At 45.4% G+C, this 19,374-nt stretch overlaps 1 long non-coding RNA gene across 1 annotated transcript in view; it reads right to left on the bottom strand.

The window, feature by feature from the left end:
• The window catches only part of LOC102094206 (uncharacterized), a 147,828-nt gene extending 128,476 nt beyond the window's left edge, over window positions 1-19,352 (bottom strand). Inside the window, exon 1 of the long non-coding RNA XR_010466427.1 lies at window positions 17,873-19,352. This is a non-coding gene — a long non-coding RNA (uncharacterized LOC102094206). The remainder of the gene's footprint in view (window positions 1-17,872) is intronic.
• Window positions 19,353-19,374: the final 22 nt, after the last annotated feature.

Here is a 19,374-nt window from a genome sequence, read left to right as displayed (position 1 = left end):
TAGGGCTCCACATGACAATGAAAATACCTTATTTTAGACTTCTTGTTTGTGGAACTGGGTTTCACAGTTGCCTTGTGACATGAAGTGGGGAGAGGTTCCAGTTTGCAGGTCTGATTCCCAGCAAACCATTTGTATATCTGTGTTTGAAAACATCCTGCAGCCCAATCCAGGATTTCCCTGAAGTCAGTGAAAAATGACTTCAAAAAACCATCATTCACTTCATCACCTGAATTTTCCTCACATCTTAATCATGACATTCTTATTCCCTCCTTTTCAGCTGTGGTTCATAGAATTAGTTGTTTCAGAGGTCAAAGCCCACACCACCTCAAAGCTCCAGATTCCTTCTCATTCTTCTGTTTCTAACCAACTAGAAAAGAAGGCAAGACTCGGATCTCATTCACCCAGAACACAGAAGGTGGGTCTATATTTCGAGCAAGCTCACCTTGCCTGGCTGAGCACCTGAACATACATAAGCAGTGTGAAAAGCAGCCAAATTAAGTTAGAAGAAAAGGTTTGTACATACCCTCCTCTAAAAATAAACTCACTGAGTTTCATTTGCCCCAATTCAGAAGACTATGTCCAAAACCATTGAGGTGAACGGGATCTTGCCATTCACCATGAGGACTTTTGGATTACCCTCTGTTATCTTCCCATAGGTCATTTCACCTCCCTTTTGTTCACTTTATCGCTTTGGAAAGTGAGAACAAAAGTGTCCTTCCACTTGACTGAATTACTCTGAGGTCTCCCGGTGGAAGGTGCCAGCCTGTGTTATTACAGTCAGCTCAGCCTAGGAGCAGCGTTGGAAAAGCCCATCAGAGGACCTCAACCTTGGAGGTCTAATTAGAACCCCAGGTTCTAGTGGGAACAGTGCTTAATCTAGAATGTGAAGAAGTTGTCTTGAATCTAACTACATAAATTGATTTAAGAGAGAGATGAAAAATTAAATGGTATAATTACAAAGGTTCACAAACTCAAGGGAGTCATTAGAAAACCGGCAAAAAGATCAGTTTTAAAAAAGAGCAGAATCAAAGATAATGGAATTCAACCATTTCAGCTCAGGGTTCCTCATTTTCCTCAGCTGAGAAAACATCGTAAGCCCTTGTCAAACACAAGTGTTAAACGGTAATTTCTGCAACGTTTACCTTGGAGTATTAAGTTTAAATGAGGCTTTATAAGGTAAAGGCTGGTGACTATTTAACCTGCTGCAGTGGAAAAGCATTTAAGACACTAAACATGATCTAAAATTATGCTATAGCCCATCATTTCCTAATCGCTTAACTCTTTGGGAGGATTTAAAATTACTTCAGCTTTAGTAAACAAATAAATATACCATATAGGAAGAAACTACAAGCAGAGCAGACTGCCCAAGAAGGAAGAGTACATATTGCAGGTGAGCTGGGAGGGAGGGTACTCTCAAGCACCTCGATGAATTAAGAACGTAATTCTTGTTTACTGGGACGCTTGGGAGCTGTGATAGAGGGAAGATTTGCTCCAGGAAAGTTTAACTCCAATTACACGACAGAAGGAGTTATTTCATGATTTTCATGACAACAAGAATACACAGTGCAAAAACGCTCCCGGAGCTCCTGATTGCTTCCATTTCATCTCTCACCACAAAAGTGAAACAAGAGAATGAAGGGAAGATTATATTGCCAGGTTTCTCATTATTAATGGCGAAGAAAATAGTCACCTTAATACACTTGATTACATCTTCATAATCACAGTCACCCAGCTCCTTTTTAAACATGCCAAGTTCTGTAACAGGCAAATATCTTTACACTGACCGCAAACTGTTCGGTCCTGACTGCTGACAAGTTGTGACAACTGCACTGAGCCTTCTGGGAGAGTGTAAATAGAACCGGCTTTGCACCCACGTGAGGATCATCTGTCAACGCGACGGCGTTACCGAAGCTGCAAGGAAAGCAGCGCCCGGCGCGGCACAGCTCTCCCGAGGTGCTTCAGAAGAGTAAAAGAGCAGCTCACACGCATATGTAGGGAATGGCTGCTCAGTAAATGTGTGCAATGCAAGAGCTGCCCTCCGAATTCCTGGTGTTCTCCGGGATGTTCCTGAAAAAGGTTGTTTTCAATACCGGTAGCACCAGTTGAGGAAAACTCTGCATCTAAAGGGTGTCCAAATGCTGAGATAGGGCTACCAAGTGCGACAAGCTGGTAAAAGAACCTCTGATCTTTCATAGAAAAGTAAAAATCAATCACTGGAATGCAACAAACATTCCAAGCCTGAAATAGGCTCTCTTGGATCAGAGCTAAAGCAGCAGAGAGGACTTCGGGGAGCTGCTCTCCCTTCCTGGTGTCTCCTGAAGGGCTGACCAGCCCAGGCTTGCAGAAACAGCACCAGTCTCAGCCTCCCGACCAACAGAAGCGGAGCTCAGCATCGGCACTGAGGCTCCTTTGTGAGCAGGGAGTCAGCTACACGGAAAGAGAAGAACAAACCCACCAGCCGCCTCCCCGGGAAAGCGCAGACCTTCCTGCAACAGCTGCGTCCCACTGCGGCTCTGTCTCCATCACTCACTGCTACCTAAAATAAATTAGTCAGTTGAGAATTAAATTCTTCTTTAATAAAAAGCGCCATCTCAATAAAGCCACACGCACGGGCTTGCACACTGGGACTTGGCACCGATACGCTCTGATGAGATACGGCAAGGCAGAGGCAAGAGTTCCTCTACCCACCAGACCTGGTTGCGCACAGCCCAGGAGCACAGTCTCGCTCCTTCCCAGTCCCTCACAGCTGGTTGTCCAAGGAGACATCCCAGAGGGACGGAAATGAGCAAAATGGGAAGACTTGCAAAAAATCTTCAGTGAGGGAGACGCAGGAGCTCAGCGCCGCCCCGACGCTGCTGCAACGAGGCTGCCGATGGGAAGGGAACAATCTGTTCTTCGTGTGTGCTGTAGGTTAGACATGAAATAATGAGAGAAAATTACAGCAAGGGAAATTCAATTCTGACATCAGGAAATACTTTCTAATGGTAAAGACCGCTATGCCCTGGAACAGGTAGCTGGGGGAAACCAGGGAATACGTGGTGCTGGCGCTTCAGAGAGGCAGATGAACTAAATGACCTCCTGAGGTTCCTTCCAAACCCATTTTCTTTAATTTCGGGTAAATAATTTCAAATTTCTCCATGGACCTTTGCACCTGTGTGACCTCTAACTTCCCAGGCTTGGTGGACATGCTTACTTCTGCATTAACAGTGCCTTTGGGCTTTAACAACAGTATATAAACCAAGTAATAATAATCCTATTTTATGATACAGTTTTACCACATTTATACATGGAATATAGCTCCATTTCATCTAAGAATGTCATTAGGCATCTGGCTATGTGGCCTTCGTTCAGCCAAGAACATCAGCCATTTCAAATGATATTTTTCAGCTGATCCCAAACAGCATTCACAGGTTACGAAGCATCAGCCTCTGTATTTCAGGGCCTCAGACACTCCAGTGTTGTAACCTGGAACGGCTCAGTTCGGCTTTACTGAGTGATCAGTTCGATAGTGCACATTGTAAAAATTCTGTGAGAGAAGCACTTTTAGGGGGCGATTTATTTAGTGTCACCACTTATTTTTATCAAAATCACAACTTGAAGAGCAGGCCAGAAGAGACAATAAATGAAACCATACAAACCTACTAAAGCAAGACGGGTGATCACTATGAATCTGATCTCGCCACCCATTGCACACACTGGCACCAACCCAGCAAAGCACTTAAGTGCGTGCTTAATTTTAAGCATTCAGGTAGTGCCATTTAAGCTAATGGAATCACTTAAGTGCTTTGTTGGATCATGGCCAGTCTGCTCAGCATCTTGCAGTGTCAAGTAGACAGAGGAATGGCTTCATCTAATTGCATCAGTCTTTAATTGACAAAACTCAAAGTAAGGCAGCATTTAGATTGGCCCCCTCCCTCCAAGGCAGCTACTACAAGCACAGGGAGCGGGATGGGGTTTGTTTGCGCTGCCCCAGAGCGCGAAGCATCTGCTGGGTTTGATGCACCATTCCCCACCTCCCCTATAAGCCCTTCCTCAGCAGCTCTAAGCTTCCCATGCAACATGCTCTCATTGAGACAATCCATTTGGTCACTCTCCCTAGATGATTACACAGGCTTTCCACACAACTGACTTGTCTTTCATACCAAGTGTGTTCTATTAACTGCTGTTATCCCCTCTTAGCGTGGACTCTGAGAAAGTGTTTTTATTTGTGCTTTGGAACTTCATGCAGCTGTGGAACGACACCAGAACTGGGGGTGCATGAGAAACACCATTGGTGCTGCAGCACCCGGAGACGGCAGATCGCGTAATGGACAAGCCCAGCATCTCCATAACCCAAAGAATGATACTCCTTGCATATCCAACTTATTATTCAACTTCCAAGCAAAGGAAGAGTATACACAATGACCCATTAGCTTTGGTAGTCTCACCTCTATATAAGCTCCTGAACAGTGACATTGTAGTTCTGAAACAGACAGCTGCATGAAAACACAAAAACCACACTAATTCAGCATGGATGTAGAATTAACCTCACCACAGAGGATTCCTATAAACACAGTTATGAAAGGGAAAGAAATGACACGTCTGGGAACCTGTCAGACTATTGAGCTTAGTTAATGCCGTTAGTGAGCAAGGGCGGCTGAGAGCTGTGTTAGCAGTGACAGCGAGCACCACTGTCCCCACATCTGTGCGACCCCACTCAGATGAGCGAGCCCTTTGCTTTATTCAAGCATGAAACAAGGGCAGGGCTGAGCCACAAGCTAGAATCAACATATAGCAACCAGAGCGGTAATTAGGAAAGACATGAAGAAATTTCCAGAAACGCAAGGGGAGTTTGTAACATCTTTTGTCATTGTGTTGTTCCATGGTCACAGCCAGAAAATCATACTTCATCCATAGCTGCTGAATAGACAATGTCTGAAAGTCACATTTCCCTATCAAATAGGGACATATGAAGAAGGTGGTGGGGAGGGTCACGTAGTTGGACTTTGCAGTAGCAATATTTGTGTAGTAGCTCTCTGAAATTGGACTATGACTTCAGAAATGCAACCACATTCTCCTGTGCCTTCTGCGGGAAGTGAATTTAGACAGTTAAGAGTTACGTTAAGAGCTCAGGAAACACTTTTTCGCAACACCTAAAGCCAATACGAACACTGAACACCCTCACAGCAGCCGAAGGAAGCAAAACCCCCCAGATCTGCAGCATCTCCGCTCCTGCTCCCGTAGTGCCTGTGCTGCAATCATCCTGTAGCACAGACGTGGAAAGAATTCAAATACAGAATATTTAACGTATCAACACAGTTAAGTTCATACGTTTGCAAATAGGATTCCTCTCCTTGCACGATCTAAAGAAATGTAGGTGCCCATGCATGGGGGAAGTCATATTCAATTTCTAGCATTCTGGCTTCCATCGGGAGCCTGAAGCAGGTAATGGTCTCATGCAGTGACTTAGAAGACTCAAAATTTCAAGACCAACTTGAAACGGCTCTTTCTGAAGAAATCTTAACTTGGCAGCAACTTTGGAAAGAACTTTGTCTTTTGTAAAGGACTTTGTCTTTTGAAGAGACCCTTTGAGAATTCGAGCCCTTGTATGCACTTACAAAACAGCTAAAAATTAGTGCTCCTTGATGAAGGCTGTGAAATGCACATGAATTTGGACACAGTAGCAACTGTGAAACTCCAGATTGCTGGTGCTCCTTCACATCTCACCAATAACAGAGTCACCTGTACCCTTCTGCGACTGCGGCATCCATGGTGCCAGACCCGACGGGGTGTGCGCGCTTCCCAGTCGCCCTTTGTACCTGCACCATATGTACCAACCACCCTCTAAAATGCGTGGGCAAGACAAATATAAAGATATCAACATCTATTCAAGGAAAAAGCAATTTTAAAATGTCAACAAGACTGTCTCTCAGCATTCACTCGGGTCCCATATCAAGTCCTTCAACTCGACAACGGTGGTCTTAACAAGGCTGTGTTTGTGAAAGAAGAAAAACCACACACCAAACCAAACAAAAACCAATCCCAAGAACATTTGAGCTGCAAAATAATCCAACCACATTTTTCTCCTTTGTGCCTGTCCCACTGAAAGGACTTTGGGTTATTAACTCAAAACGTAGTGGTTAGTCCTATGTGCTGGGAGCAGGGCTGGAGCCGCCACCGAGGCGCAGCTCTCCTGCAGAGCACACGGTGTGGGCAAAGCGAGCGGAAGGGACGAGCAGCAGGCAGGAGGAGGTTCAGGCTCCTGCAGCCCGGGTTCCGCACCGCGTGGCCATCACACCGAGGAAGCCACGACTCGCCCTGCTGCACTACTGGGTGCTGCTCAATCAGGCGCCTGGCCAGGACGCCAGACAAATCAAAGATGTCACATTGGTTTCTCCAGCATAACTCATCGCTACAGTCTTGTGGTGTTTCAAAGGGGTTTTTTTAGCACTCTAAGAAAACAACTTTCTTTTTTAAACAGAAATATTGAATCAAAATGTACTATCCGGAAGTTGGCAAAAATAGGCAGAATTCCTCTCAAAATAACAGCCTTTCAGGTAGTTTGGTTAACTCTTCCCTAAAACTTATTTCTGAAGCTACACAGAGTGTCTTACATGTAGACTATTTAAACCTGTTGTGCACTAAAGCATAAGCACAATGTGGAAATGCAGCTCTTCCACTTTACAGCATCCAAAAAGGAAGAAAATGTTTCTTTCCACCAGCTTCCAAATGTGCATTGTCAAAGTGATTTACACAGAGTCTCCCGAGCCGTCTGACAGCTGCAATGGGGCCGAGCACACTGACGATGTACACATTGGGATAGCACTTGAACTCAAAGACACTCCTCCTCTCACCAGGATTGCAGTCGGCCTGGAGTTATGCAGCGTGTTGGAATTAATCCAGTTTCACCAGATGCAGCCAATCCGCCATGGAATGCTGAACTAGTTATTCTGACTTGTAATGGGAAGGAATTGGTACCAGCCATAAGAAACAGGCACCGGTATTGCAAAGTTTGCTGTGTGACTCAAAATTGATTTCTCAATTTACCCAGATGCAAACCAGATAAAGATACCCCGCTCCCCACAGTGCAGGGGTGCCCACTAACTTCTATTAGCCATTGGCACATCTTTGCACAAAATTTACTGTAACATGCGGGTGGTCATGAAGATTTTTCAGAGCTCACAGCAGCCAGAGGGTTTGAACACGGAGGGAGTGTTTAAAAACGTTCAAAATCCTGTCCAGAAAACTTGTCAGTAACTTCAAGGCCCCCCTGCATAAACCTGGCAACCTCTCCGAAACAGGGGAGGTAATTATTAATGTTAAAGTCGCCATACGCTAAACAACCACTGCTCTGTATATTATGTATTTTGGTTAAATCAAGCATAAAGATCACAAATGGTTATTTTTAACTCTTTTCAGTATACAGTACATCTGTTATGTTTTGATTTCCATTAAAAATCAGAGTCGTTTACTGATCTGGCTGTCATCCAGTTTTCTGCAGGAGACACATGGACTAAGCACAAAATAATGCTGGTTTATGCGCATGGGTGCATGTATTGTATTTGTTATCTGCCATAATAATTAGAAATGCAGTTTAAAATGCTGGGGGTGCTTTGAAGGAACAGGCTATCGTACTTATATTATTTCCTTGAAGTCCCCAGGCTGAAAAACCATTAACAACAAGGTTGTGAAACCTTTGTGTGACATACAACGCCATCAACCTCACTTACTCGAGAAGGGGATCCTGAAGCTGGCTGCAAAAGGGACATAGATCAGGGTGTATCAGATACCTTGAACACAGCTTTAACAAACACACATTGAGAAAAGCCTCCAACAACAAAGAGCTGCTGAAATACCTGCCAACAGGGACCTCCGCCAGTAAGTCAAGCAAATTAAAAGCTGCAAGCACTTCTTTGACAATTCTCCAGCAAAACTTGCCCTGGGTTTTGCTTCCCTGGTGGAAACCAGAAGATGGTCAGTGCGTACCAACGGTCAGCAGGTTCCGATTATCTGAGATAGCAAAGGGAGGAAATTAAACACTGCAAGGCCATCACTGTGCCTTTCCTGAGCTCACCCCAAAGCCTACCGAAGTCACCTGGACGCTTTGCAGATGCCACCAGCTCCATGTCACCCCTTGGCCCCCAGCAGGGCTCCAGTGCTCTCTGCCCGTTTCAAAGCTGACAATGCAGGACTAGAGGAAAGAGGGACCCTCTTCAACAAGACCTGAATTAGGGCAAGAGAGGTCAATGCACCACAACAGTGCTCATGGGGAAACTTCGAGCTGGATGGAGAAAACAAAGATATTCACTTGGATTTTAAAATTAACTCCAAGGTCATAGGCTTGGCAAACTTTCAGCACTTGTCTTCCATGCCTGCATACACACAGACCTCTTTCTAACCAGGAATCTTATAAAACCAGCCGGCCTAAAGCACAAACAGCCAGATGTTCAGAAAAGGTAAAATCCAAATGATCCATTTGATTTCTGATGCAATTACATAACCTGTCCAGGAGAAGACGAGCTGAACCCTGCAGCTTACGCAAGCAACCCAGATGGAGCTTTGCTCAAAAGGCAATTCCTGTTATTATTAGCAAAGGCACATCTGGCTGGCCAGGCCACCCCAGCCCCCAGCACGCGTGGGTCCCAGCCCATTGCAACCAGGGCACAGCCCTCAGAGTGAGTGATGAGGCTCATCTACCTTGGTGATGACCATGACACCGATGCCAGTGGGTTCCGTCACCCATGCAAGACAAGCACCATCTACCCACACACCCACCGGGCAGATAAGAACGCACAGTTGATCCAGATGTGCACAGTCTCTAATTTGTCCCCTTTGAGGACAATATGATCTTCTCTCACTGTGATTTATTCTCCTGGCCTTTATATGCTGGCTGCATATGGTACTAATTTCTCCCCCATTTTCAGATGATGCAATGAAATTAAATGGCATGGCCATAGTCACAGAGGGATGGCAGCATTAATGCAGGCTCTGGGTAGAGCTCCTTGGGTCTTTGTTCTAAACGTGGGTGTACCATTTATTTCATATTGTATTACCACTCTATGATTGCCAGACTGACAATACCATCTTATGTTATAAAACCTAAAGTTCAGTTGAACTTCAGTGCTCTTCAGAGGTTAAACTTCCATGGGAAACCACTGCTGGAGAAATATGGCTTGCATATGGATGTGCCAGAACGCTGTTTCTGCTGCTTTTCTCCACAACTATGATCCCTACTTATTTTTTCTCAAGAATCATGACTCAAAGAATAAATAGAAGTTCAGCTGGGGTTTCAAGAATGCAAATGCGCACATTCAGCACCCAGGGCAAGTTTTCCCACCGCTGGCATTAGCCCCCCCAAGACAGGAGAAGAGCAGTTCTGGAGGATCAGCAGAGTCACCACCTGCCCTCTCAACACCGGGGTCTGCAGAGCAAACAACAGCAGAAAATTTTCCACAGACCTTTCTATTAAAGGACTTGAGAAGCGGTTGTCACCGCTGTGTCTCTCACCTCTCCAAGCCTCGGTCCTTTTTCTCCTCAGTCCCCTTTTCTGCTGTTTGTTTCTCAGCTCTGCCGGCTGTCAGGTGCCAGTAAGCAAAAGAACTAAATTGCTTTAGATGGCACTTACTGTGGGGTACAAACAGGAGCATGTTTGCAGTCTTCACCCATTTCTTGCTGCCACTGCAATGAAGGAGCAGATGAGAAAGCGCTGCTGCATCAGAACACAGCCTCTATAAATTTAATGGAAGAAAAGAGGCTACAGGGGCATACAAACTGTCAATATTTCCCTCTGGGGTAAAGCTATTTTCATTTCAGTGCCTTCCAGCATCCTCACTCCCCCTGAACTGTTTTGCAGCAACACCAATGTCTCCTTTCTGAAAATATAATGCTAGAGCAGGTATGGGGGGGTTCAGCTGGTTTCTTTGAAGTCCTTTATAAGCAAAACAGTTTGGGTCTGGCTGGACTCATGAGATCCATCGGCCATTTCACTCACATTTTGCCAGAGGTTTATAATACAAAAACAGGTGGGAAATAGAGCAATTAAGCCCCGTGACTTTTGTGCTGCCTCTGTAATGGGTCCACCCTGGAGCGTGCTTGGGCATCTGCCGCAAGCACCCAGCGCAGCCGCCTCGGCCCGCACCGCGCCCTGAGCACCAGGGCGGGGGAGCACGGCCGGAGCAGCTGCGCAGCAGGACCTTTTGGCCCTAATTTATATGCTGATCTCCGCATCAAGATTTCAAGTTACAGCTATGTGCCAGAGGCTGGGAAATGCATCTTCCTTAGCGCATAAATAATCCTATAGACTTTAATGACAGTGGTACTTCATACGTTCTTCTGCACCCCTCAATGTGTGTCCCACCTGCCACCTCCAGCCAGAGCTCCACCTAAGGCCCCCTGGGGAGTCTCCCCATCCTCCCTCAGCCTTCACCCACCAAGTCCCACCCGGACTCAAGCGCATCCCAACGCTCCGCACCCCCCACCACTGTGGTACCAAGCAAAACATCCCAGCAGCTCGTGATTACCCGGTGCTATTTCTGTGTTATCCCTAGAGACTAGAGATCGAAGGCACAGCCTACCTGTAATTATTATAGGAGAAACCTACAATTACCTTCTCTGGGTTAAGGAACAAGAAAATAAAAGATAAAGTAGAAAGTCTAAAGCAAGTGTTCACATTGATGCTGCGAGCACCTACAGAAGTGATACTCAAAGCTGCATCTCATACCGTTACTCCCTTGTTCCATCACTTCAAGTCCTTCATTTTCAGTGCTGTACAAGACATTTTGTTCTTTTGCTTCACAACTTTGTCTTTTAATTTATTTGTCCTTATTTCCTTTTGTTCTTCCTTTGATGTTTATCCTTTTAATGTTTCTTCCCAAAAGCTTTAAAACAAAAAACACACACCACCACCACCCCAGAAACGCTCCCAGTTTCAGTGCTGTCTTTGAAGCATTTTTTGGATTTGCTGCTACTTTTCTCTTCATGCAATTACTATTTTTCTTGCTGGCTTGTCCTCTGTAGCACAGCAGCAATCGGATACCAGGAACCTTGCTGCATTAGCCCTTTGTCAGAGGTTTCTGTCTACACTGGAGCTGAAAGGGCTGACACCTATGCAAAAGGCGCAGGAAAACCCATGCCCTGTGCCTGACTAACCTGCTTGAAGGGTACAATCTGGGTACCTTTCAAAGGGTATTTGAAGACAGCTGGAAAGGAGAGGGTGAGATGCATCGTTTCATACAGCAAAGCACAAGCACAGCGGAGCTTTGCAGACACTGCTGCTACAAACTCCTCGCACTCTCAAAACCATTTGCTCCAGTAGAAAGAGCAGATCTGCCATTTGAAGAAGGAGCCACCTCCAGGGTCCCAGCTGAAATCCTGGTCACCCCAGCCCTGCTCCAGCCAATTCACTTGAGCTTCCGAAATATTTGCAGGACAACAGCTGCTGCACTGCCTTGTACCTGTTCTGCATGTTTTCCCAGGAGAAAGGACAGAAATCACTGCAGACAGCCATGTACAGAACACTAATCTAAAAGATAATAGCAAGAGCTTTGCAAGGAGAGAATCCAATTCACTTTATAACAAGAAACGGTTCATTTCTCACAGTGACACGGGAATGGTCAACGCTTGGTTCCTGCAGGCTCAGCTCGGTATACAAAGGTCGTGATATTTTGTCAGCAAAGAAAACAGAGGCGCTGCGATGGGCTAGTCAATAATTGACTGAGCCTTGTTACTCGCTGCAATCTCTATCTTGTCATCATGTCCCTGCCTCAAAGTTTCAGTTAAAACCAGTGAATCACTCCACTGAATGAGACTTGTTACCTTGGAAAAAAGAAGCCACTGTCACTGACAACAACAGAGACTTCCTATTTGGTTTTGCCAAAGGTCACTCAGCAGTTAGATCCATTTACACCACGACTTCTATCAGCTGTGAAGAACACAGAACAAAGCACATGCTAATGTGCACTACTTTGGTTTCAAAAATTTCCATGGAAACGTTTTTTTTTCCCCCCTTTCTTCTTTTGAAGTCACCTCAATCTTCAAAGAACCAGAGACAGAGAAAGGCTGCACTTGAAACCACTCTCGCTTTGCATGTCTGACATTCACGTTCGCAGCCCACCCGAGAGTTAGAACCTTGACACATCTCCTGGCAACTGCCCAAAGTTTGTATCTTCCAGCAGAGAAGGTGAGTGAGCAACTGCCTTCACCACTGGATTACAGGCTCTGCGCATATATATTATTCCCACCCTTCTTCCAACCTGCATTCCACCCGAGGACTCTGCTCTCTTGCTGTAGGCATTGTACAAACACAGAAAAAGCATTCACCCTCTGAAGAGACAGAGCAGATAAATCAAGCCTTATTACTCCAACCTATATATGGAAATCTGTGCTGGTCTCTCTCAACTGAATGACAACCCCAAAGGCAATTACATCTGACTTACAAGGGGGTCTATGGCAATTACGCTTCCAGCTCAGGCACCTAAGCTGCCTCAAGTGTTTGAGCCCATCCCTTGGAGAAGCCCAAGAGCTGACAAGAAATAAAAGAGCCAGAAAACAAACATGTCCCCAGCACCCTGACACACTTCCATACTTGTAGATCATCTCCCTCTCGTGACAGCATGGTTGCTTTGCCATGAGGGCTGCACACATCCTCCCACCTTCAACAGCAAATGCAGAATAACCCCATTTAATTGCTGTAGTTTACTCTTGCAACACATCAATAGAACAACCCAAGAAAGCGAGACAGTGTGAAAAAACCCTTAGGGAAACAAAGACAAACTGAGGACCAAAAGAGTGGAAACCACTGACACCAGAACTATTCCTGCAAGCCCCATCTTGCCAATGGGAAGGGAGGAAAGAGGCGCTCACAACCTCCCTTGGCAAGTCAACAGCAGACTGCCCTCATCTTCACCAAGGGAAAGGCCAAGCCAGCCCTGGGCCCAGCTTAACTCAGAATGGTTTAATCCAGACATCAAGGGTGTGCAGCAGGAACCGTGCAGGCTGCGATCAGAGCTGCTGCCTTGGTAGAATCAGGCAAGGAGGAGCCCAAACCACATGGAAACGGGCAATTTGTTAGAAAGGAATCTCACAACAAGCTAACAGATATTTAAAAAAAAAAAATATTAGGAACTAAGAACACTGAGGGTACATTTTAACTTCATTTTTTACCTGATTATGTTTTTGCTATGACCTACTGAGCAGTGATTCATAAGGTGGGAAACAAAAAGTGTTGCTGGAGGACTGAGCACCCTTCGTGAGCACCTGCCTTTCATGTGCTTCTCTCCAAGCTTGCAGGGAGTTTTATGTCATGGCTTGATAGACAGAAACATCAGCAACTGTCAGGAACAGAGGGATTGTTTTAAGTGATAACTATTAGCACAGGAATCATCTGCAGTCAAATCTTTAAATGTCTTTACTATCAATTCACCAGAAGTAGATCTACAACTGTGTCCAAACAGTGTTCAGGAAAACACTCTCAGGACAGGATGAAACAAAATCCACAGTAGAGAACGCAAACAGAGGGGGCTGGGGAAGAGAGGAGGTGCAAGGGGCTTTCACAGCCCCTCTCTCTCTACAGAGACTTACTGCCCTTCAGTCACACTGTGCTGCCACTGGGCATGTAAGGAAACTTCTTAGTTTAAGGACTAACTTCTTAGTCTAAGGACTCACCCAAAGTCTCAGCCTTTAGACCATTCACTGTAGAATATTCTTAAGAGTCTGAGTTTCTCGTAGAATTAAAGTCAGACTGAATTATTCTCCAAGGAACCGAGACCTAAAATATGATTCTCTCTCTTGTAGTACCTTTTATCAATAGATCTCAAAACGCTCCAGGTTATCCTTCCTATCAGATGGGGAAACAGAACTGAAGCACCTTTCCAGCCTCACATAGCCAGGGAGCACCCAGGCTGGGGAGAGCCCCTGGGGCACAGTAATTTGCAGCCTATTAGGTTCCACTGCCTGCTTGTGGGGCTCTCCCATGAGGGTTTCTATGAGTATTTTAATTCCTATTTCAGGCTGTGGCATGCTTAAAACGGCTTTGTGGTTCGCTCTCTGACTTCCTCAGGTTTTTTAAAATTATCTGATTGAAAATCTAGCCAGCCAAGAGGAAAAAAAAGCTCAAGTTAAGAAGCCAAAACATGCATACAACTCAAAATCAGACAGCAACAAAAGAAGAATTCGCAGAAGAGCTCCTTCTGTATACAATTAAACTGCTCGTGTACATGCATTCACGTCTCGGGTGCACTCAAGTGGGTCTGTGTCAGCACACCACAGTGTGCACGAGCCTCCCATGTGCAACTACATCTTGTTCTAGCATCAGGACACGTTTTCTCCAGCCATACATCATGTAGCTCCATTGATTTCAATGAATCTGCACAATGATTTTATGTGTAATTTAGCAAGCCATGTTTTATACACTTAAAAAAGATTCATGCATTACTACCTGAACTCAATCCACAAGGAATACAGGTTGATAACAATTCTTCTTAAAGGAATCACTTATTATAGGAAGATGAAATTATAATAACTTGAGTAGCGCATGCTCTTATGGCATGCACATCAAGATCATTTGTTTTGACTTGGTTTAAATAATAATTTTACAGATAAGAACACAAGATCCTAACAGTTAATTTTCTTTATGACATCCCACACTCGACAAGGTAACTTTTCAGCCCCTCTGAATTGTTGGTATAATGCAAGATTTCTGCTCCACTTGAATGACCAGAACAAATGCGATCCCTCCGCAGGCCAATCGCGCTGCTCCAGCAACAATAACAGGTTTTGTTCTTGCATTGCCAGGCAGCTCTTTGTTCCAGCCAATGGAAGAATGAAGCATTGTGGACCAGATCCTCAGCTGATATAATTAGATGGCATTTCATTGAAATCAAAGCCAGCTGATACCAGCTGAGGAGCTAACCCTTGATCCACAGCCGCAACAGCTGAGTAGCAATAAACAGGCAAGGAAAAGCCTTCTGTTTCATTGCCTTAGTATATTCATGAGTTCTCTGCTTTCAACAGGTTTCTCAAGCAATCCCAGGGTCTTTGGACCCCCCAGGATACTGTATCCCAAATTATAAAGTGGGAACACTCAAAACAAAAGGCTGAAGCTGGAAGTCTTGGCTTTCTGAAGTCAGTTGAGGCTGGTAATTCATTTCCTTTGCCCAGCCCTGATGAGGTGACAGTACAGGCGAAGCCAGTGACATGTCCCCTCATTCCATCACTGTTTAGCTCAAGCTTGCAGCTCAATGCCCCTCCAGTCAACCTTAGTGTGGGCAGCCATTCCTTCCCGTAATGCTTTTGCTATCTGCTTGATTTGGGGAAGGAGATTTGGTCAAAATTTGTTCAAAAAAATATAATGTAGCTAACAAAACTCTGGACTGAAAGGCAACCAAGATAACATCAGTTTGCTTATTTTAAAATAAATGTATATAAACACACCACTTCAAACAGGTATCACTGATCCTCCATACGCCAGTAAGAAGTTGACTATGAAGTCAAGCTTGTGGAGTTGCCTTCTGTTCGGTATCAAGCGTATTCCTTAGCCATGAATGAGATTTTCCCAGTGTGGGAGGTTAACATGCAGCACCCATCAGGTCGCTGGCGTGAGCAAGACAAGGCGCCGATAAACTGGGTCAGCACATGAATCTTCGGAGGGAGAACAAAGAGCAGCCCAGGCAGCAGCACCAGGGCCAGCACGGCACGTGATGCCCCCGGGACCTCCAGCATCAGAGCTTTTCGGAAGGGAAAACCCATTTTTCCATTAGAAGTAACAATAAAAATATTACGTTGATTGAAAGCGTGCGCTCAGGCCTGGCTTTCAGCTTGCCCTGCTGCATTCAGGCTCCGCTTCAGAGGGCTCTAAACGGTTATAACAGAAAATAATAGCTGGGTATGTTTACTCACCCCAAACCATGCTTGATTTATTTACCTGAATACATTATCACATACACTGACCATTGTTGCTGCTCAGCGAGGCACGCAGACAAAAATGGGGAAAATAAACAGCTACACAGATTTCATCAGCAGATAACCTATTAATTCATGCACAAAACAATGGAGAAATGCCAGGATATACGACAATAACCGCTCCTGAATTCCTGATTGTATTATTCAATAAAAGCCAAGGTAGAGCACGCAAGAAAAGTGCTTGGCGTTAATTTGTAATATCGAATTAAAAAGCCTGTTAGATCCAAAGCAATCTTGGCTTGTGACTGTAGTAATTCAATATAAAATTTCCAATAACGTTCAAATATTTCCAAGAAAACAGAGAAAACACAGTTTAATTCCATGGCCAAAAAAGAACATAAGGAGTTGATGTAAGGGACTTGATTTCATTGAAATTATTGAAATGAGCTTTATGCAATAACTTATTAATGTCATAATATTCCATTAAGAACTAATTATTTCCTTGTTTACATAATGCTAGCAATTACAATGGTAACTCTGATACGACATACAGCACAAACGAAAAGCTGTTGCCCATGTACTGAAATTCCACATGAAGACAGAGTTTAGATAAGGAGAAATATTTACATTTTTCTCAGTGAGCCCAAGACCTTGGAAAGTAAAATAATAAACAACTAACTCCCAAAACTACCCAAATCAGGCGTTATTGCAAAGACCCTGGGGCTCTATACACACTGGGTCTGTATTTAAATCTTGTGTGAAGAAAAAGCTGAACAGTCAACAACTACAAAAACGTGTGTTTTCCCATCATCCTCTTGTCCGTGTGAGAATGGCACTGGCCCAAGTGACCCACGGGAGACCCAAGGGTGACCCACGGCAGGGCCTTCCCTTGCTGCCCACAACCAGTTACCAACGCTCTTCATCCTAAGTCACCAGAGAACAAGTGGCATTTGAGAACAGCGCATTGAAAGACCACATAGGTCTTTATTTAGACAGACTTGCTAAAACCAGGTGTAACTGTGTAATTAACAGACTGGGGTGAGGCACCTCTTGCCCTTGATGGGCACTGTAAAGCTGTCCACTACAGACTAAGAGCCATAAGTCCATCATTGACCACCACAGGAGATTCTTCAGCTAGTGACGCTCTTCCAACATCATGACTTCAGTACCATATGGGTGCTACTCGCACTACAGAAAAGCTCCCCTAAAGTAGTAAGTACAATCTTTCAAAAGCACGACTCAGTTCTTCTGAATCCCACAAAAAAGGAGGAAGGTGAGTGAAGAGAGTTAAGACAGCTCTCCTATATTAACATCTCTAAGGCACTTTGGTCCTGGCAAAGCTTGTCCACAAAGGTCGGTTCAGAGGGGAATAGGGTGCACCTACCAGCCTCCCATCTTTGGATAAAACTCAAGGAACAAAAGGCTCGTGGAAGAGAGTCAGAGAGATTCAGTTCACAGGCAGACAATTTAGATTAATCCATACGTAACCAGATAGCCAATAGGCACCAAAGGTCATACTGACGACAACAACAAAAACAGTTTCAAGGACTCGGTTATTTCTTCATGACACTGCCGTTTCACCTTTCGAAAATCATGGAGTTAATTACATTTAGTTGTTTATGCTACACTTCAAACCTAACCTCACTTTCATTGTATAACTCTCACATGCGGATTCATTACATTTTTGACACAGTGTTCTGTTACTGCAGAGCAATAGATGTATTCAAATGACTTTTAACTTAAAGAACACATTTAAATAGTTTTCAACTTCCCATCATGCCTCTCTAAGGCTCACTCCCATCCGACACCATGGCCTTCAGCTTTAGTAGGTCAGACACTAGGAAAAATATCCCTGTAGCTACAACCTGTAACCTACAAACCCTGTTGTGCAGTGCCAAAATAGATAATGTATCATATTATCCACCCTCACATGAAGCTGATGCAAAATCCCATTAAAAAGCCAAAGCAAACAATACACAGAGAAGCACACACTCACCCATGGTGGAGCTCTGGCTGCTCTCCTCCACGTGCCCAGTCTTTACCGTCCACCTGCCCCCTATTGTCTCCTTGGGCTTGATTGATAATCCAGCTCAGCTGGCTTCCCTAAGAGCACCAGAAGCTCAGCAGGAGAAAAGCTGCAGCCATAGGCAGGCAAAACAACCCCAAACCAAAGACGTGGTCTTCACATGCTGTACCTCCATCACGTATCGTATCCCCTTCCAGCAGCGGTGGATTCCTCAGTTGAAACAAAACTGCAGGCCCTTCCCAATGGACCTAAAATGCCAACTTGCGAAACTAGCTTAAAATAAGCTGAACTTCAGCTCAGTGCATAGAGGTGCAGTTAACTTATGCATCAAACCCAGCTTCCCAAGCAGAACCGTGCAGATCTGCTATTGAGCAATGGTGGTAGGGAATAGCACATGAGGAACCCGTGTCACTGTCCCCACAGCCGACTGACACATCCTGTGACTGAGCTGACCTTGGTGAAAAAGCGGAAAAAGATGGAAAGCTTTGCTCCTGGCTCCAAAGCAAAACGTTTTGCTGTGAATAAGTACACCTGTACCTGAAGGATCCATGGTGACATAATGGCTTCCCTGGAAACCAAAGTGCTGCATCTCCGGTGAGCTGCATGTCTGAACCATGGTACCTAGAGGTCCGCCAGGACCACAAGTCTTGTTCCTCCACGAAGGTACAGAGCAGTGCACAGGAACTTAGCCCTGCCAGCTCTTTCTTTTTTCTCAGTCTTTTATTCCTGTTGGGAAAGCAACTTCGCTTTGTCCAACACATGGTGACACCCAAGCAGTGCAGGGATGTGCTTCAGGGGGGTGCGGAGCACGCGGCTCTGCAGAGGCTCCCACTGAGGGATCAGTACTACATGGAGCCTGAGGGGGAAATATTTTTGGTAGAAATAAATAATGTTGCTTAATCCAGGGAAAAATGGGCCAGCGTGGTCAGCACTGAGATGACTGTAGAAATCTGCTTCTGTAGGCAGAATCACATTACTTTTCTCATTCCTCCTGCAGCCCCACTCTAGGAATGTTTAAGCCCTGGTAACAGCTATGGAATCCATGGAAGCCCCCTCCCAAAGATAAAGTCAGCAGCCCGGAGCACCCCTGTCTGATCACCTGAAGACCACTGGAGTGGCTCGTCCTGTACCCCAACCTGCCCTCAACCTCAGGAAACCACCAGCAGCACCCTCTGGGCTCCGGAGCCGCCCCGGCCCCGGGGCCACCGGCTCCATTAGCCATTAGGCCACCCAGTCACAGCGTCGCCTGCGCAGCTAACGGCCACAGAAGGGAGGGCGGATAACCCCGCAGGGCGCTCACGGATTATCACAGCCCGCAAAACCTGGGATTAAGAACAAAGCCTGTTCCTCTGAGGACGCGGCGCACACGGCTCCCCGCGCTGACCTTGCGAGGGGCTGCGGGCGCTCCGGCGCAGACAATGACGGAGCAGAATCGCCGCTCCCAGCGCGGGCACGCAGCCGCGCTCCCGCTC

The sequence above is a fragment of the Columba livia genome, chromosome 15, assembly GCF_036013475.1.
Source record: "Columba livia isolate bColLiv1 breed racing homer chromosome 15, bColLiv1.pat.W.v2, whole genome shotgun sequence".
Taxonomy (NCBI): domain Eukaryota; kingdom Metazoa; phylum Chordata; class Aves; order Columbiformes; family Columbidae; genus Columba; species Columba livia.
The sequence above is the reverse complement of the archived record's forward strand: the minus strand, read 5'-3'. Positions and strand labels throughout refer to the sequence as shown.